This window comes from Neophocaena asiaeorientalis, unplaced genomic scaffold (assembly GCF_003031525.2).
Source record: "Neophocaena asiaeorientalis asiaeorientalis breed wild unplaced genomic scaffold, Neophocaena_asiaeorientalis_V1.1 scaffold134, whole genome shotgun sequence".
Taxonomy (NCBI): domain Eukaryota; kingdom Metazoa; phylum Chordata; class Mammalia; order Artiodactyla; family Phocoenidae; genus Neophocaena; species Neophocaena asiaeorientalis.
The window spans coordinates 32329897-32343109 of record NW_020185339.1 but is presented as its reverse complement, the minus strand read 5'-3'; positions in this window follow the sequence as shown (position 1 = coordinate 32343109).

Sequence of the window (13213 nt, the reverse complement as noted above, 5' to 3'; positions counted from 1 at the left end):
TATTTAATGCCCGGAAGAATTAAAAGCAGGGTCTCAAAGAAATGGTTGCACATCCGTATCCATAGCAGCAATGTTCACAATACCTAAAACATGGAAGCAACTCAAATATCCACGGACAGATGAATGGATAAGCAAAATGTGGTATATGCATACAATGCAATATTATTCAGCCTCAAAAAAGAAGGAAATTCTGACACATGCTACAACATGGATGAAACTTGAACACATTATGCTAAGAGAAATAAGCCAATCACACCAAAAAACTAATAGTGCATGATTCCACTTATATGAGGTATCTAGAGTACTCAAAATCCTAGAGACAGAAAGTAGAATGGTGGTTGCCATGGTCTAGGGAAAGAAGAAATGGGGAGTTTTCGCTGAATGGGTACAGAGTTTCAGTTTTGCAAGATAAAAAGAGTTCTGGAGATGGATAGTGGTGATGGCTGCATAACAAAATGAACATACTTAATGCCATTGAACTTAAATATGTTTAAAATGGTAAATTTATGCTACATGTATTTTATAACAATAAACAATTGAAAAAACTACATTTAAAAACTATGAGTATATAATGGAAACATAAACAGTGTACTGTAGTCACAGAAGAAGAAGTGATCACTTCTGTGTTTGGTGGGGAGATGCCCAGAGAAGGCTTTCAGTGGAAGGAATAGTTAAGTGAGGCCTCAACAGACACAGAACACGTTAACATTTGCTCAATCAACTCCGCTTTACTGACACTCCCTCCCATCCCCTCTGTAAACATACTGCGTGATGGTCATGGCTACTGGTTGCTGGTTGTAGTAACCATGCTCTGGAGTGCCTTCCTCTCTCACCTGATGACTTGTGTGCTTATCAAGAGTCAGGGGGCGGTTTCCCTGGTGGCGCAGTGGTTGAGAGTCTGCCTACCGATGCAGGGGACGCGGATTCATGCCCCAGTCCGGGAGGATCCCACATGCCACGGAGCGGCTGGGCCCGTGAGCCGTGGCCGCTGAGCCTGCGCGTCCGGAGCCTGTGCTCCGCAACAGGAGAGGCCACAACAGTGAGGGGCCCCTGTACCACAAAAAAAAAAAAAAGAGGGGCGTTCATTCCCCAGTGTTTATGCCAATTGTACTTATTATTGTAATTACTCAATCGAATTAACTATTATGTAAACAAATTGTTTCTTCATGAAAAGGCAGAGAATGGTTGGTCTATAAAAATGAATGCTTTGGAAAGGCTTCATAAATTAGTCACTATAAAAAAGTGAAATTGTTGCAGTAGGTGTAAGTAAGACACCTATAAATCACTAGAAGAACATTGTAAACGTCTAGATGGATTTTGAACCCAGATTACTTTGCAAGCGCACTTAAATTTCTCTTCCTCTTTAAAGAAATCAAAGCTAGAAATTATAGAACAATGCAAAAAGGACAAAGGTAATGCAAGGTGAACCATAAGAAACTTCAATCAGCACCCTCATTCTCACAGAAAAAGTCTTGGCCCTATACTAAAGTTTGACAATTAAAAGAAACAGTCATATGTTTTCATTTTAAACTGATAGGTAGATAGATAGATAGATAGAAATAGATGGGACGAATCTGTTATTAATTCCCTTTTTCTACCGCATTAGCAATTACAGGTATGATACTCTTGGTAAAGACATAGTGGTGTAGAGCACAGACTCTGGAACCAGATTGCCTGGGTTGAATTATGGCTCTGTCACTTATGAGTTATGTGACCTCAGGCAAATTAATCTCATTGTCCTTTGGTTTTATCATCTATTTTAAATGAGGCTAATAATAGTACCTATCTAAGAGATTTGTTCTAAGGGTTAAGTCACTTAGCACAGATCAAGCACTTAGGACAGTACCAGACACAATAAATGCTGTGTGTTAGCTATTACCAGTACTAGTAATGATACTGCTATTACTACTACCAACTGTTTTTTTGCCAAGGAGAGAAGAGACAAGAGAAGGATGGGAAGAAGAGAATACATTCTGAGGAGGAAATGCAAACCACCGAGCTGTGGAGCTGTGATCATGCCAACTGGAGGTGAAGTACATGTGAAAAATGAACCATGAGGTGGTCTCAGGCCCAGATGGTGAAGGCACTTCTCGGCGGTCCCATTGTTAACCCACCCTGTATCTTTAATTCCCTCTGCTCTTGTGACAGTTTTTGAGATGCTAATAAACGTAGAGATTGAGTGGGCTCAAACCCTAATGAATTTGTAATTTAGCAAGAGATTCGGATACATAAATAGCACAAGAGAATACATGTTGTTAAGAACACATTATATATTCTGTATCTAAAATGTGTTACTAGTGCAAAGATGAGGGTACAGCAAATTGACCTGAGAGAGTATGACAGAAAGTGATAATTGAGCTGGATGTTAAGGGTGAGTTAAGAGTTTCTCTGTAAATGATACAATAAAATAATAAGCACCCAAGCATGCATAATTACTATCACTAGAATTGACAGACAAGGTAATCAAAGTGCCTTTTCCAAGCAGTTAGAGCAACAAAGAAACCCTACACTAAAAGATTTGGGAAGTATAACATCTATATCACAAGGTCACAGTTGTTTTCTCCTTGACTTATCCTTAATAAAACTCTGAAATATGTCATTGAGCCAAACCACATATCAATTATTGTCTTATAATTTCTGAAATATTCCTTTCTTCCATCTTCCTTTATTTCAGCTCTATAGCTTAGACAACTGGCCAGATAAAAATGAACATGAGATGTTGAGAACAACCGAGAAAAGGCTATAACCATTGTTCATCGTCTTTCCCTTCAAGACAATACAATAAAAGGAGATGCCATAAAATCGTTCCACTTTGGTATCATTTATTATAGGCAATGTCAATCTGGCATTTTTATTCTGTGCTTCATGTTGACATTTTAGAGATGTGAAGGGGAGAACTAACTTTTTCCTGAATGCTCACTAAAGATTTGAAATGGACAAGGAAGAGATCAAGCCCTCAGCCGTGGGATTGAGCACAGAAAAGCAGCTGCTTCCCAGGCACTGAATTCAGCCAGACTCCTACCCACGATTTATTCACTGTGTGACACTGGAAAAGTTACGGAGCCTCTGTAAAATGTGGACACTAATTCTTCTCCTCTATCACTTCTGGAAGATTAAGTGAAAGAATTAATATGGAATACCTAGCACATTATAGGTATTTAATAAATGTTTCTTGAATGAATAAACTTTTTATTCCTTGCCTTTTCAAAAATACTGTGTTGGGGTTTTTTTGGTTTTTTTGTGGTACGCAGGCCTCTCACTGTTGTGGCCTCTCCCGTTGCGGAGCACAGGCTCCAGACACGCAGGCTCAGAGGCCATGGCTCACGGGCCCAGCCGCTCCGCGGCATGTGAGATCTTCCTGGACCGGGGCACGAACCCATGTCCCCTGCATCGGCAGGCGGCCTCTCAACCACTGCACCACCAGGGAAGCCCCCTGTGTTTTTAATTTCCACAGTAATTATATTCATTTGCTAGGGCTGCCATAACAACATACCACAAAACAGGCATCTTAAACCACAGAAATTTGTTGTCTCATAAGTCTGGATGCTAGAAGTTCAAGATCAAGGTGTTGGCAGCAACAGTTAGCTCTTTCTGAGGCTATGAGGGAAGGATGGCTTTCAAGCCTCACTCCCCGGCTTGAAGATGACCATCTTCTCCCTGTGTCTCTTCGTACTGTCTTTTCTCTTTTACGTGGTTGACTCTGTTATCTAAATTTCCCCTTTTTATAAGGACAGCAGTGATAAGGACACCTACTCCAATATGATCTCATCTTAGCTTAACTAATTACATCTGTAACTAATTCCAGATCAGGTCACACTCTGAGGTACTGGAGGTTATGACTTCAACTTATAAATTTGGAGTGGGGACACAATTCAACCCATAAGAGTCACGAAGGCGTGTGTAATCATTCAAGCAACATAAAAATATAAAACTTTAAGATTCTCCTCCCATAATACAATTCCATTGCTCTGCTTTTAACATTTTGTAATGTTTCCTTCCATAAGTCTTTTGATGCCTGCACACACACACACACACACACACACACACACCCCACATATTAGTCTTATATTTAGACATACACACGTAGTCTTTTTCTGTTAAAAAATTCAATCATACTACACATATTATTTAGCCCCTTGCTTTTTTCATTTCACAATATATAATGGACATTTTTCTAAATCATAAACCTATGTAAATATTTGCATAATTTTCTGTAGTATGTGTAAATTATACTCTATTCAATACTTGTCCTATTGGTGGATATTCAGAGTATTTCCAGGGTTTGGAGATAGCCATTTTTTAAATACAACTATATGCAGTTTCACTCAGCTTTTTCTTTAAAACTTCTGCTTTGATTTATGTAAGTTAGATTCCTAGAAATGCATTTCTAGGTCAGAGATATGCACATTTATATTTAATTTTACCAGATGACTCTCAAAAATGTTTCAACAATTCACACATTCACCAAGAGTGCCTAAGAGGTATCAATTTTCCCCACACTTTTGCCAAAGTAGATTTGATCACTGTTCTTTTAAATTTCTGCCTCTCTGGTACATGAAAAGTGATGTATCTCTTATTTCTTTAATATGCATATCATTCACTACCACTGAGGTACAGCATCTTTTCACATGTTTTTTTGGCTATTTGTATCCTTCTTCTGAGAATTGCTAGATCGTCTTTTACCTACTTTTCAATTATATTTCTTGTCTTTTACCCATTCGCAGGAGTCCTTGTATATAAGGGAAATTAACACCTTGTCATATATGCTGTAAATATTCTTTCCCAGTCTATCATTTGTCTTTCAATTTTGTAATAGTGCCTTTTGCCATCCAGAAATTATAGGCTTTTATAGAGTCAAGTCTGTCCACTTTTTTTTATGATTTGTGAATTTTTCTGTCTTGCCCATAAATGCTTCAACCGTACCCCAAAGATTCATAATCACCTTCATTATATTCTCTCTATATTTGTTGTAAGATACAAATCTATTATTTCCTTTTCCTTCCAGGTGAATATTCCATTAACACTATTTATAAGGTAATTCTTCCTTTTCTCACTAAATTGAAATGTAAGGATCACCATATACTAAGTTCTTATTTTAAAGAATACTTGAATCAGTTTCTGTGCTCGCTGTTCTGTTTCATTGATCAATTTGTTCATTCCTGAGCCAATATTCATATTATTCTGATTGTAGTAGCTATATAAGAAGTTTTGCTATCTGGTATGGCAACTTCCCTTCACTATTTGTTTTTTTATCAATATTTGTACATTTTTTCTTCCATATTAACTTTAGAACAATTTTGATTAGTTAAAAACAACAACAACAATGGCACTCTGACCCAAATTGCTTGAAATTTATACACATATTTGGGAATATTAACAATTTTCCCTATTCAGGAGTCACACACATCGACTACACGTGTTTAATGTGAAAGCTGCGGGTTAGAAAGGTTCTGTAGCTTGCCCAAGGCCATGCAGTTGGCAAAAGACAGAAACTGCCTTTAACATCTCTCTGGTGCAAATTCCAGAATGTTAATCACCTCCTTTGTTCGTATCAGAGAAAGAAGGTGATAAATTAAATTACTGATATTCTCTTGACTAAACTACAAGGCAGCTTAACCATTTACAAGGCTGTCAGGCCCAAGCAGAAGTTGACAAAGCATGGCACTGGTTTATAAGCAACTCATTAGCTTTTATCCCAATAAACTGTTTCTCATTCTTTAAAACATCTGGATAGAATAAGAATGAGAATAAACTTCCACTTAATAAGTACCTGGAAGATTCCTGGCTTAAACATGTCCTTACTGATATGAAGTTCTGTCATTCTAGCTTTATTCTAACTTATTCTTCTAAAATGTTAATACCCTTATAAAGATTACTATACATATTGATATGAATTTGTTTAATTACTACTCTTTTAACAACCAGCTAGCAAAGTCTCTGTTGAAATAAAATTTTGATCTTGGGTGGTGGGACATGGAGATGGGAATGGTTTCAGAAAATGGGACACCACTTCAGAGTAGCCAAGGTTAAGTAGAATGCGAGAGGCCAGGAGAAGCCTGGAAAGGTGGACAGATGGACAAACAGATGGCTCAAGAACTGGGAGACAGGGCAGAGCAAGAGGCGAGGGGCCACATCAGTCACACTTTCCTTTGGGTTAATACCTTCTACCCAGACACCAGGTGACAAAAGAAGCAAATCCCCTGGTAGAAACCGGCCGGCTGGCCTTGGTGTGCTCTGCCTTCCTACAGTGATGCCGCTGAGGCACCTCCTAGTCCCAGAGCAGCTACTATTTTTCTTAACAGGAAATCCGGTCACAGTTGCCATCTCTGCTGCTCAAAAATAAAGCTCCTTTTTAGGACATTTTAAAAAACTGAAACAATTACAAGGTTTGTTTCAAGGGAAAAGCCTAGCCTGAAGCTAGTTGATAAGAGGTGGACCAACCAGGCAGCAAATAGGAAAACAGATAATGACTAAACCAGCCAAATCAACAACCTCTCAAAGTCAGCTAACTGACCAATCAGTACTGTTGAGCTCCAGCTATGGGCAAAGCACTGGTTACACAGAATTTTTTAAAAGCGCTCAGTTTTTAACAACTGATATTGGAGACACATCACCTGAGTGTGCAGTGCTTTTGCACGTCTCCACCCCCTGTTTTTCTTGACAGAATAAGATTAGCCGCTGCCCCTCTTATAAAATCAAAGTGGTGACGTTGAGCACAAATTTTCTGCTCATTCTGCTTGTGTGTTATGCTTATTTCGTTAAACCGTTGGATCAAAGTCACGCTTATACTATTTCCTCAAAAAAAATCAATGGGCATGGCATAAACTGATGAGTGAATCATTTTCGTTACACAGAGAACTAATGTCAAATTATTAGTCCAGAGTGTAGGATAAAATATTAGTAAAATGTTCACGAACTTTTTAAGAAGATTGGCATCTATCCTAAATTTACCATATGTGGATATAATAGATTTGCTTAAAACATTTTCAAGTAAAAGGGAAATAACTTTAAAATGTGCTACAAAATGTCCATTATTTAAGAGTTCAAATACATATCTCAATATTCTGCACTAAATGCACAATATTTTAATGCAGCCAGGTGGTCAAAACAGTTTTATGTTATTTTCAATCGACATAGGCCTCCACTAAAAAAAATTCAGAGACAAACAAACCAAACTGACACCTTTGTAGGAATGGAGGTTTGTGAAAGGGGTGCTGAATTAGAAGCTACAGGTTCTATACTAGGTTGTGTTTCCTGTTCTGCAGAATATTACACATAGTCGGTAGAAGAAGTAAATGAGATGCGGCCTAGTCATAGGCTCTGAGAACTGCAAAAACCTATCAAATGCAAAATACTCTATTATCATACAAAATCATTGTCATACAAAAGATTCTATTATCATACAGTACTTTCCTGTGGTGTGTGTAAGTAAAAATTATAAATGCCTATATCAAAATGTAAATTTAATAGAAAAGCTCACTATCTGAAGAATTTTGCAGTTCTTTGTAATGTATATATGTCATCCCTAAATCGATTTTTTTGTGAATTAAATTTATTTGGTTTTCTTAAAATGAAGTTGCTTTACTGTACATATATGATAGTTTCATTTCTGTTCATCTGATTCATTCAAAACGTTCTGTACTCAGAGTTCCCCTAAATGCTCAATTTAGTGTGATTGCTTTCAATTCAGGCCCTCCTTGTACTGGACACAGAAAGCAAAGGCAGTGCTGCCACCACCAGGAAAAATGCAAATCCCAGTATCTCCACTTAAACCATAATTCTCCATTTTCTCTACACAGAATTCTTATTAAATAAACTAAGGCATAATATGGGCAGCAAGAAAAAAATGGAAAAGAGCTCCTTAGATGAATGAAACTTAAATTTAAAACTAAACAAAACTGCATCTTATAACAACCAAAAAAAAGAAGAAGAGGCGTCCTGGAAAAATACACACAAAGGCGTGTGCTCTGGGTGTAAGGTGCAGTATGGGCATCACTGGTAGTGATTAGTCTCTATTAAATATTTAGTAAGGCGTCTCCATGAAAATATTCTTCCTTATCTACATGACTGAAATACGAAGAAAAAAGCCAAAGAAAATACTAGCATGCATTTAGTAAAGAATTGGGTTGGCATAATATAATTTTATACTGTTGTATAAGAGTACAGATAATAATTTACACTCCACTTGCTGCAAAGTTTTGCTTTTATTGCAAAAATGAAGGCTTCCTGTTTCAAAATTATCACTCAAAATGACCAGGAAAAATGAAATACTAATATTTTAAAAGTATATAATGTGATTTTTCTCAAAACTAAAAGGTTTATATAATTATAAATTATAATTACATAGTGATATATGTATAGATTATAATTTGTGTATTAAAATTTGGACACAGGACTTACCTGGTGGCACAGTGGTTAAGAATCTGTCTGCCAATGCAGGGGACACGGGTGTGATCCCTGGTCCGGGATGATCCCACATTCTGCGGAGCAACTAAGCCTGTGCGCCACAACTACTGAGACCACGCGCCAAGAGCCTGTGCTCTGCAGCAAGAGAAGCCACAGCAATGAGAAGCCCGCACCCTGTAATGAAGAGTAGCCTCCGCTCGCCGCCACTAGAGAAAGGCCACACGCAGCAACGAAGACCCAGTGCAGCCAAAACCAAGCAAACAAAGTAAATAAATAAATATTAATTTTAAAAAAAAAGAAAAAACAATTTGGACGCAAAGAAAAGGTGGGGGGTATGTATCCATAAAAGTCTTTTCCAGCTCTTACATTCAACGGCTCTCACAGTCCTTGATCTAGAATCATCTCTGTGAGCATTAGAGAAAATTAGAAAATGTTCTTTCTGTAGTCACAGCCATGAGAAGGAAATTGTGGGGCACACTTAAATCCCCAGCTCCTCCAATCCATTTTTTAAACTATTCAACCCATGTCATTTCAAATAGCTCAAAATTACAAAAGACCAAATTCCTCACTCAGTTACACCCACTCAGTTTCCACTGCTTTTTCGTAAACTCTATTAAACACATCTGAAGGCTACATTCATCACCAATGAATATGGTATTTATTTATTTTACTTTCAATTAATATTAGTTTGATGTTAAAGAAGTTTCTTAGAATTTTCATGAAAACTATCAAAGGTCCTAGAAAAGCAATTCTAGTCAATGTGCTGTTTTTTTTTTAAAGGAATTTTGCCGTTTTTTGTTTTTGTTTTTGTTTTTATTTTTGGCTGTGTTGGCTCTTCGTTTCTGTGCGAGGGCTTTCTCTAGTTGCGGCAAGTGGGGACCACTCCTCATCGCGGTGCGCGGGCCTCTCACTATCGCAGCCTCTCCCATTGCGGAGCACAGGCTCCAGACACGCAGGCTCAGTAATTGTGACTCACGGGGCTAGTTGCTCCGCGGCATGTGGGATCTTCCCAGACCAGGGCTCGAACCCGTCCTCTGCATTGGCAGGTGGATTCTTAACCACTGTGCCACCAGGGAAGCCCAGTCAATGTGTTTTTAATTCTTGACTTTCAACCAAGAAAGTATTAAGCATTTACTATATGGCAGTCCCTGTCTGAGGTACTGGGTGTGCCAAAGTGAACAGGATACAGTCTTCTTGATTCCAACACTAAGAATTAATAAAGGAATGATTTTTTAGCTCTAACCTATGAATATATGTACTTCATGGAGATTACTCCATGTGGAATTCATAAGATAAACATGAAAAGATATAAGAGCAATTGTCAGTGAAATTTGACAACTCTGATAATTTTCCTATCTTGTTTCATCCATCTTTTAGGTATTCAGGGGTCAGTACTCAGTGTTTTGGTGTTGAGTATCATGACTTTTTCCCTCGATCAAATTGCATTATTTAGACCACAGCATTCTGAGTGATTCTTTAAAAATGAATATGACATGATTTAACAATTCTTAAAAGGGTGGAGAACATAGATGTGCTCCAGATTCCTCCACCCATATCTCGTCTTTCTCAGCAAACATTCAATCTACAGCATACAGCTGTAAGAAGGTGAGCCATGTTGGGGATTTGAGTTGGGGCCAGCCCACCATGCTTCCTCAGCTTGCATTTTCACAATAGCCTCTTAGCTACAATCCTTGCTTCCAGACTCACCTGCATGTCAATCCATTCTCTGTATACTCAATCATCTTATGTCTATTTAAAACCTTTCAGTGTTGTCTCTTTTTTTTTAATGTTTTATTTTAAATTGGAAAATAGTTGATTAACAATGTTGTGTTAGTTTCACGTGTACAGCAAAGTGATTCAGTTATACATGTGTCTGTTATTCAGATTCTTTTCCCATTTAGTTTATTACAGAATACTGAGCAGCATTCCCTGTGCTATACAGTAGGTCCTTATTGGTTATGTATTTTAAGTAGAGCAGTGTGTACATGTCAATCCCAAATTTGTAATCTATCCCTCCTCCCGACCCTTCCCCCCATGGTAACCATAAATTCATCTCTAAGCCTGTGAGTCTGTTTCTGTTTTGTAAATAAGTTCATTTGTATCATTTTTTTATTAGATTCCTCATATAAGCAATAACCATCAGCATAAAATCCAAACTTCTTGGAATGGCATTTGAGGACCTTCATGATCTGGCCCTTCCTTAGCTCCAGCTTATACCAACTTCTTGCTGCCCCCAAAACTATCCTGCTCTCTTTTATGTCCTGACCTTTGCATATTTTAGCCCCTCTCTCTGGATTCCCTTCCTCTCTTCTGTTCCCTTATTGTGGCTCACCTTCATGTGTTCTTCAATGCTCTGCTTAGTTATCTTCTTTCCCAGAACTTGCTCTGATCCACAAAAGGGTCAAGTGACTATCACAGAGTAGGTTAGGAGTCTATCAAAAATTGTCCTGTAGAACTTTGTGCTCACCTCATTCTGTTTTAGTGCGTATCATTTTTTGGTGATCATCTGTTTCACCAATTATAAAAGCAGAGAGTCAGCCTTACTCATCTTTGAATTGTCAGTCCATAAAGGTGCTCAGGGCTTCCCTGGTGGCACAGTGGTTAAGAATCTGCCTGCCAATGCAGGGGACACAGGTTCGAGCCCTGGTCCGGGAAGATCCCACATGCTGCGGAGCCACTAAGCCCATGCGCCACAACTACTGAGCCCACGTGCCACAACTTCTGAAGCCCACGTGCCTAGAGCCCGTGCTCCGCAACAAGAGAAGCCACTGCAATGAGAAGCCCGCATGCCGCAAGGAAGAGTAGCCCCCGCTCACAGCTAGAGAAAGCCACGCGCAGCAACGTAGACCCAATGCAGCCAAAAATAAATAAATAAAATAATTTTTTTTTAAAAAGGTGTTCAATAAAAATATACTGACTAAAGAATTGAGAAGTAAATTTGTTCTCCCTAAACTGAAGCTTATAGGCTTGTCTGCTCACATTAGCATGAGGTCTAATACACCAAACTGAGCACTCACGGAGGATGGATAACTCAAAGGAGAAGATTCTCTTGCTATAAAATATGCAAATGGGAATCTGCATGAGGATAACCGCTGAAACCATTTTCTTTTGGCTAAGCATTAAGAATCAACTTGCATCTGATTTTCAGTTTATTGATGAGCAGGGAGATACAACATATCAGAAAAGAGATGAAAAGCTGAATGCAGATTGAGGGGTCATAAGCCATGTCTATTTGTCCCAAAGGACTGCTCAGGGAGGGGTGATTAATAAATTATAATCAGTTGTCTTATCACCTTTTGGGCTTCGTCAAATGGCCAGCTGCCTTCCCCAGATGACACCCTTGTCATCTCCCAACTGAAAGACATCCTCTACACGAGTATCCAGATTTAGATTCATTATCACATAATAAAAGATAGGTTAATACAGGCTGACTAAAGCCCCAGTCATGAAAGTAGACCTGGTCATGACGTATTCCCACAGCTGCCACTGATACCAAATTTTCTTCATCGCCCAGATGAAGGTACATCTAGACCAGGTAATCATTCCCAGCACCAGTGCCTAGGATTCCATTGTTCTTCTTAACGTTTCTGTTTTTCTTCATTCTTGGGCTGCTATTGCTTTTAATTAGTAACTGCTTGCGTTTTAAAAAGAAACCAAATTCAGCAAATGTCAAAAAACACTTCACAGTGATTAAAACCAAGAAGATTAATAACCTGTTCCCAGAAACCATTTCTGATACTGGTAACATGTCTCTTCTTCACCTGTTAGAGCAAATTCCTTTGGCTATCCAGGATTTTCACTTTGAACACAGAAAATAAAGCTGGAAAAAAATAACTAAAAAAATTAAGAGCTCAAAATAACAATACACAAAATTTCATATTAGGGCTAAGATTTGCCACCAAAATAAACAGTATAGGTACCTTGATAACATCTTTTTCATTCTCATGTTTAAGCAACATGTCTGTATAAGATCCTTTTTTTTTTTTTCTATTAGGTTAAATAGCATCACTGGTAAAAGCAATATATTGGAATTTACTGCAGGGTAGTCTCACTCTTCCAGGATTTGATTAACATTTTTCCAACTGTGGTTTTTGTTAGCTACAGGGTGATAAATGGCATACATAAAAGTTAGCCTAAGGCACAGTAAGATTATGTAACTTGTGAATCATCAAAGAGTAATTAAATAATGGCTGATCCTGGTTTAATATTTGAGTGTGTTTTATGGTGTTTGATAGCTGCAAAGTTGTAAGAAGGTACTGAGCTCTGAGTCTCAGTCCTGCCCGTGCAACTCTAGGTTTATAATTTGGGGCAAGTCCATTCATCATCCCTCCCTTCCTTCCTTCCTTCATTCACTGGGCAAGGCAGTGAAAATACAAAGATGACTTGGTAAAGGTCTCACAAGAAATCTCTGATTCTGTTTCCTAATCTATAAAATGGGACCTTTTAAAATTTTTATTTTATTGAAGTATTGTTGGTTACAATGTTGGGTTAATTTCTACTGTTACTGTTGCAGTGATTCAGTTATACACATATATACATTCCTTTCCATATTCTTTTCCATTATGGTTTATCACAGGGTACTGAATGTAGTTCCCTATGCTATACGGTAGGACTTTGTTGTTTATCCATCCTATACATTATAGTTTGCATTTGCTAATCCCAAACTCCAACCCAGCACTCCTCCACCCCCACCCCCTTGGCAACAACAAGTCTGTTTGTTCTCTATGCTTGTGTGATGGATAAACAACAGTCATTCATTTGTGTCATATTTTAGATTCTACATGTACGTGATATCATATGGTATTTG